Genomic DNA, 7,505 nt, shown 5'->3' on the forward strand with positions numbered 1-7,505 from the left:
AAATCTGCAGCCACCAGCGCAATATATTTTTTAGTTAGCGGTATTGCAGAGCCAAACAGGTTAGCAAACCAACACCAACTGCCAAGATCGTACCCTGACATAGATGAACAGCCTTTCCAATAGTCCATTCCATGATCCAGTTTTCGTGGCTGGGGAGCAGTAAAACATAAACCCATATCAGGACACACAAACATATTTTTTATGTTAACCATTATTGTTATCGCGGAATAGGTTGAAAATGGCTGGTAATCAAGGCTAAACCTTTCATTATTTCCAATGGTTCCCCTAATTCAATTCTTAGTGTTAACTGACACAGTTCCGGAAATGAAGCGTTTATAATATGACAAAGAAAGTACTTTATATTACAGGGATGAACATTTTCTTGGGCTGTTTTTCGGTCAAGAATACTTTGTAGGGGGACTTAGGGTTTGCAAAATCTTATGTGTTTAATAAAGGACGCGTACGGAATCACACGAGGGTTTAATGCAGGAACATGAGGGACATCAGAGAAACATACATAATTTATCCCGCCGAAGGTGCTAATGTTTTCCCCACTTAATTTAATCTTCTTAAAGCCTATATTATTCCTTAGATTATCATTGGTATGAATCAATTCATTATCAATGGGTGAGCTAATGTAAATCTTACCTTGTTCTATTGAATAATTAAAATTGAATGTACCCTTCGTACGATATGACATTTTTCTATTGACTGTGTGACAAAAATCCGTCATACGACCATATTACTTATATTTTAGTGTGACATGGGGATATTCACTAGATTTGAGTGCTTCATCCCAATCATACTCGACAAAGAGTGACCAATCGAATGGTATATCTTTTATCTCATACACACGATCCTTTCTCAGGATACCATATGTATTTTTGAGAATGCAGTCGACAAGAGCAACTTCGTATTTTCCATCATCGAATTTGATGGCGGGGGAGAGTTTCGTCCAAAAATCACTTGTTTTATTCAAATCATTGTAGAGAGGATCGGACACATTGGACATAAATGTTACATAGAAATCATTGGGCATTGTCAATATCTTCAACACTAATCCAAGAATCAAAATCAGAGTTGTATCCTAGCCAACAAACAAGCAACTGTTTCATGCCCCTGTGAGTACGAGTCTTTAATATCTTTTCAATCTGATAGATTCCAGTGTTTTTAACTTTTTGTACCTCATAATCATAAAAGCCGCCAAGAATCTCATCATATTCCATTTTACGTAGACGATACGTAATGGTTGTAGTATCCAAGAGTTTGGAGACTTTAAAAAGTTCAGTGGACCATAAGTAATTAGCCTTTTCAAAAACATTAGTAGTTCGATTGATTCGAACAGTATCACCAGCATTGAATTTCTTCTTTTCTTCTCATTACCAACACCACCACAACCATTGGAATACTGTTTAAGAAAAGTGTCAAATGTATTGACATCATGATGAACTTCCGTTGGGGTTGAGTTGGCCAGGGATTGATTAGGGCGTTGATTATAAATAAACATTATTTTATTAAAATCATGAATAGAAGAGGCAATATTTTTCAAAGAGCGAAACTTAAAAATTAAAAGTCGAATATTTCTTATTAACCATTCGGCAAATACTGCCTTTTTTGGGCTATAACTATGATAGAGGATTGTACTATATATAAGTAGAACCTTCTTTACATGGGGATTAACAAATTCACTACCCCGATCCGTTTGAATCTTCTTAGAGCAATTCTGTTCAAGGATGATTTCAAGAGCTTTAGCAACTTCTTCGCCGCTCTTTGACCGCAGTGGAACAGCATATGTATAGCAACTAAAAACACTGATTGTAAGTAGAATCTATTTGTAGAGGTGATTGTGACGCCGTTTAATCGCATTCAGAGTCAAAAGATCTGCTTGGGATATTTGTTAGGGAAAAAAGGCTTTAGTTTTTCGATAGTGATTACCGCGAACTCTACGATTACGATGTAGAGTGTAACTTGATTCATTCTGTAGATACTCTGCCACCCGATTCTTTTCAATTCCAGTGACTTGAGCAAGTGTCGTGGGTGAGCTTTAACTTCCCACTGCACCCATATTCTCATAAACATATTTCAATGCTTCAACCATTTTGAACGTAAACACGTAGTGAAGTGTCCACTGCCCATTTGCATACTAACAGATGATAGTGAGGGGGATGCAGTGATATTAAGACGTCTTCGCTTGACTCCACCACCCATAGCTCCTTTCAAATCATTCCCACTTGGCATGCTAGTATTTTCCGAAAATAATTAAAACCATGTTTTGATATTTCACTAAATTCCTTTAATTGTTTTAAAACATGTTTATTGGCAATAAGGTTTTTGAAAAAGTTTGATGAGTTTAAAAATGTATGTAGGTGGCATCCAAAGGATACAATTCTCTTACGATTCTTAATCAAATCTGATAATAAATCAAGTAGAATATAAGTCTTGCCATTATAACTCGATTCCCATTAGCATTAATTTCAATATGTTCACTGTCATTGAGATATGTCAAGAGTCTTTTACACTGTTCACGATAGGAATGTGGCATTAGATCTGCAACACTTGTCAAAACTTTAGACAAATCTCCTTCTTCTTTTGGTATTATTGTTGTTGATGATGATGATGATGAGGATGATGGAGTAATTTCCTTATTGGGATCAATGGCATCTGATTTAAGGGGTCTCTCACGATAGGGTTTATGTTTGTCTACTTGGCGAAGTGCATTTTGAGGCAGAACTAATTTTTCATGGTCGGTAATTGTCTCCATTGCTAATGATTTTATTGATATTGTGCTAGAAATGTTCCTTTGGCGAAAGAGCGAGTTCAATTGGAGTCAATTTATAGGGTTTGGCCATTCTCGCTCTAGAGAAAACTTTTACAAGTCCTGCAATGATTGGCAGTAAAAGTGTAAAGAAGTTACCGCCCGCTTGAAGAAGTCGTTTTCTTTTGAAATCGTTTCCTTTATTTTTGCTTGCCGCTGATGCTAGGGAGCGTACAAGGGAACGATGTTGCTTTATCTGTTGCTTAACACCTTCTGGCAGTTGAACATTGCCTTCATTCAAATTTAAACAAAGTTCTGATATGACATTAACGAATTCTTTGTCAACACAATGTTTGAGTATGGCCTTCTTAAGCCGTTGTTTTGAATTACCCAGGACGGTGAATAAATATTGGTAATCATGTAGTTTCTTCAGTGTCAAGATTACAACTAACGACCTTTTTTACTATTCACCGGCAGATATACAGTAATTTCATTGTCAAAAGTATCGGTGACTACACGCAGATCCTCTGGTGTGTTCTGATTCAGGTCCAATAGAATATATCCGTAGGGTTTGTTGGTAGCCTGATTGTAGGCCGAGAGTTGGAATTTTGGTTCACCCGGATACACTTGTCTGTTTAACGAGAACTGGAATCACGAACAACCCTGTAGATGATATAGTAGGTGCAATTCAAAGCAAGTGTTCTCATACACTTGCTCTGCTGAAACAGATTGTATAGAACTAGGGTTACGGAGATCCGTTGATGCTGAGATCAGACAGTGAACAATTATATTATCTCCTGAGACCATTAATCAATGGACTCAGCCAGATCGTCAATAATCAACCAAGAGTTTGATTCAATATTGTTGAAACTGTCAAGTCCATGTATGAATTTCGTGTCTGGGGCAATAGTTTTTATTCTATCATAGGATTCTTGCCAACACTTTAGCAATAGTAAATTTTTGTTGGATTTTCTAAAAAAATTTTATCACGATTTTGAATTATTTTTGTTAAAAGTGTTGTTTTGCTGGACATAGACGGTCCGCAGAGAAAAGATCTGAATTGCGTTTTAAATTGATACGTAGCCCCCACTTGTATCGATGTCAAAACACAACTGACTGTAGATTGCATCGTTCCCTTCAATAAATAATAATAGTAATTTCCCAAATCAGATTCGAGAAGAAGAAAAAAACATTTTTAATAATGATACATGTCTTTTATTTACAAAATAAAAACATCACTACAAAAAATACTAAATGTTTCATTAATACATACACACACATAAGAACATGAAAAAGGCACTATCACGTAATAAATTCAAAACAAGACACTAAAAAAAATCACTTATCACAATTGGAAAAAGGGCTCCCCTCCACCCCCCCCCCAACCCGGTAGGGCGTGGAGGCCTCTGGCGGCAGCCGGCCGAAGGCCCCTCGCCCCCCCCCCCCGGGCCGGCCACGGGCGCGGGGTCAAAAACAATTTGAACACTTTTTTTTTTACAAAAAAAACATACGACTCTGCCTTGCTATAAAAAAAACTGCTGAGTTGGGAAAAAAAACTGCTGAGTTGTGAAAAAAAAAACTAATGCGGAATTGGGAAAAAATATCTATTAAAAAGAACCCCACCACCCAACCATTTACTATTGAATTTTTTCCAGACCGAGGCGATGTCTATAATCTCGACATACACTTCAGTTAGAAGTTAGATAATGTCCATGGGGTAGCACCGTCACACCGTCCGCACACACATAGACTTTATCCGACACGGGACAAATGGCTATTTTATCAACTAAAACCGTGTGGTTTTTAAATTTTATAGAGCAAATCGCCATGACTTTCGCCCTTGTAACTATACTATTTTCCACACAGTTTCTGTATACATTCATGTCGAAATTCTTATTCACGTAGTGTCTAGGCACCCCCTTGCAGACTTTTTTGATTACCTCGTTGTGTTTGCGCACAGTACACCTTCGGACCTGCAAGCACACTACTGGAAATCAAGTCACTTCCCGTTTCTGATTTTAAAATTAATAACTGATTTGGGGCCTGGCGCTTCACTAGCTCCGGGTAAATGGACTCGTATCAATTGGTAAAGTCCATTCGAGAGCTAATGTGCGCGCCTTTTTCAAATCTTCCAATAAATTCGTGGTTCTTACTTTTAGCAAAAGTGAATCGGTATCCCCGTAATATACTTTAAATTCTCCCTTCCCCGGCCGTTGGCGCCTACACACATCGTAATAGAATGACAACATGAGTTTTTTTGATATTTCGGTTATTGCGCTGCCAGCTGCAATATTTTTATTTAGAATTACATTTCTTTTTTTTCTATTTAAGAGGACCACATTCGAGTCTACGATGGTGAATGATGTGAAGTTTGGATCGGCAAAGAATCGAGCACATTATTTTTGGTCTGTCACAACGTCACGACAACTTTAATTACGTACACTCTCACATATTTTATCGAAGACTGAGTTCAAAACGAGTTTAAAGATATCTTTTTCAACTTTTGTTTTTGCTTTGTAACGCTTGCCGACAAAAGTGTCACTAAACGTTTTCAAATAGAGTTTTTTGTCAAATTAAAGGGTCCTATGTATCCTCCTGACGTTGAAACCGTTGGCTATCATCCACTGCAAAATAATGTGATGTACAACGATATTCTATTTCGGATGAAGGTCAGCGATAAGTTCTTGTTTGAAGGTGTCCAGTGCACACCCCATACTCTACCTTAGAAATTTTATATAGACTCAAAGAGTCCCTAGTCACCGCTCTGTTTATGCACGGGAAAACAAAATCCTTCACCGAGTCATGATGCTCCACCGGTATTTCACCATCAATTTCAAAAAACAATCCCAGCGGTCCATTCTCCTCAACATTGGCAATGTTGGGGAAATCTGAAGCACGAGGATCGTTAAGCCATTTATAATTTCAACACGGCAAAGAGTAGTGAGACATTGCCGACGGATAGAGGGAGTTCATATCTAAAAAAACTGCATCCGACTTTACACCGGTGTCTAGTCCAGTCAGATCAGTTTCAAGGATACGATCTCCATAAAAAACATACCCTCCCCTCATTGATCTCTCTACAAATAGATGCTGATCCACGTCGGTGATCAAGTCTTTTTCCTCTTTACTGATTTTACGAATTAAATCAATCACCAAATGAGGAGTGGAAAAATAATAAACTAAATCCAACCCAAGTTCCCCATAGATTTTATCAATTTTCTTACACACAATATCCAGCAATGTCAATACATCACCTGCCAGGTACAATCTACAATCATCCCACCCATTTTTAAACCCAACCTTAGTCCGAATCCTCTTGGCAAAGTCATAGTCAACAGCAGTGTATTGACGCTCGTAAAGTAAATCATAGAACGAGGCGATGGATGGCAATTGTTCCTCAGAAAGCCTCGCGGTGGAGTTGTAGTAGTCATATGGATATATGCCCTTACACGTTAATAAATAATACATTTCACCGTCTGGAAAGTGCTGTTTAAGGAGGTGTTGCTTAAGGAGGGGGAAACTATTAAAATCGTCACTTTTCTGTACTTCAATGAGTTGTCTTAGGGATTTGGGGAAGAAGCTAAAGGATTCTAAAAAACGGATTTTATTGATGCAAAATCTATTATTATCTATTATTTGCCATTTGAATTCTAAGAGCAGCAGCTTTTCAGACGATTTGGGTATGATATGATAAGAAAAAGAACCTTCTACCCATGCGCCATCTACAACTCCACCTCGTATCAATCGTGCCAACGCCGGTAAAATAAATTTCAGGTCATAGCTGGAATTGTGTATATAAACAGGCAGAAACAATTGCTGACTAACGTTTAAATTACACGATTGATGGGCCACTCCCCGAAAATTGCTCAATCCAGATACAATCGGGTTGCCCAAATGATCGTGGTCGCGGACCATCCCTTACCCCCTTTCCCATTACCCTCAACAGATTCCCCCTTACAAACCCAACATATTTTTTCAGTTTTAATGGCCAACTCGTCCTCTGGTGATAGAGTCATTGGATAGGATGTATTTCACAGCCGTGATATCGATTTATTTGCTGTTTTAATGAGTGCTGTTACGGCTGAGAGAATACAATCCTCACCCCCCAATCTCTCAACTACCTCTACCAATTGCATGGAATTACACGAGTCTCTTTGTGCGTGAGCATAAGAGACTGCAATGACCTCATGTTTTTTTAACAAGCTTTGAATTCAATGGATCATAACATCCATGAGAGCGGCTTTGCAGTCTAAGGCCACCTTGTCACTCTTTTGGAATGAATTTTGAAAGTGCTTAAATCGCAAGATGGCCCTGTCACCGCTAACCGTTTGCACAGATTGGCATCCGTGACGCTTGCAATGCTTCATGATTGTTTAACTTAATTTCTGACCGGTATCTAGAAAGGCATGTTGGACAATAGAAACGTACCCCCCGTTGATTCCCTTTACCCTCACTTAAAACCAGATTTATCTTTGGTATTGGAAAAAAATGTCCAATTGAATCGGAATCACTGGTTGGTTTGTAAAGAAGCCAAACCCAATGTTTCACTGATTCAATGGATGGAGCTCTCACTGGAAATATAACCCCCTTTTTGCGCTCATCCCCCTCAAATTCTGTTTCATATTGTAGCACAGTAACACCAATTTTTAAATGTGCATTAGCCCGCTCAAAAATAGTTATCCCATTAAGTGTTGCTGGATATTGATCATTTAAACAATTAAAATCTACTTCGGGGAAATTTGGACTCCCA

This window comes from Artemia sp. Qi Xiang Cuo, chromosome 15, assembly GCF_049724085.1.
Source record: "Artemia sp. Qi Xiang Cuo chromosome 15, ASM4972408v1, whole genome shotgun sequence".
Taxonomy (NCBI): domain Eukaryota; kingdom Metazoa; phylum Arthropoda; class Branchiopoda; order Anostraca; family Artemiidae; genus Artemia; species Artemia sp. Qi Xiang Cuo.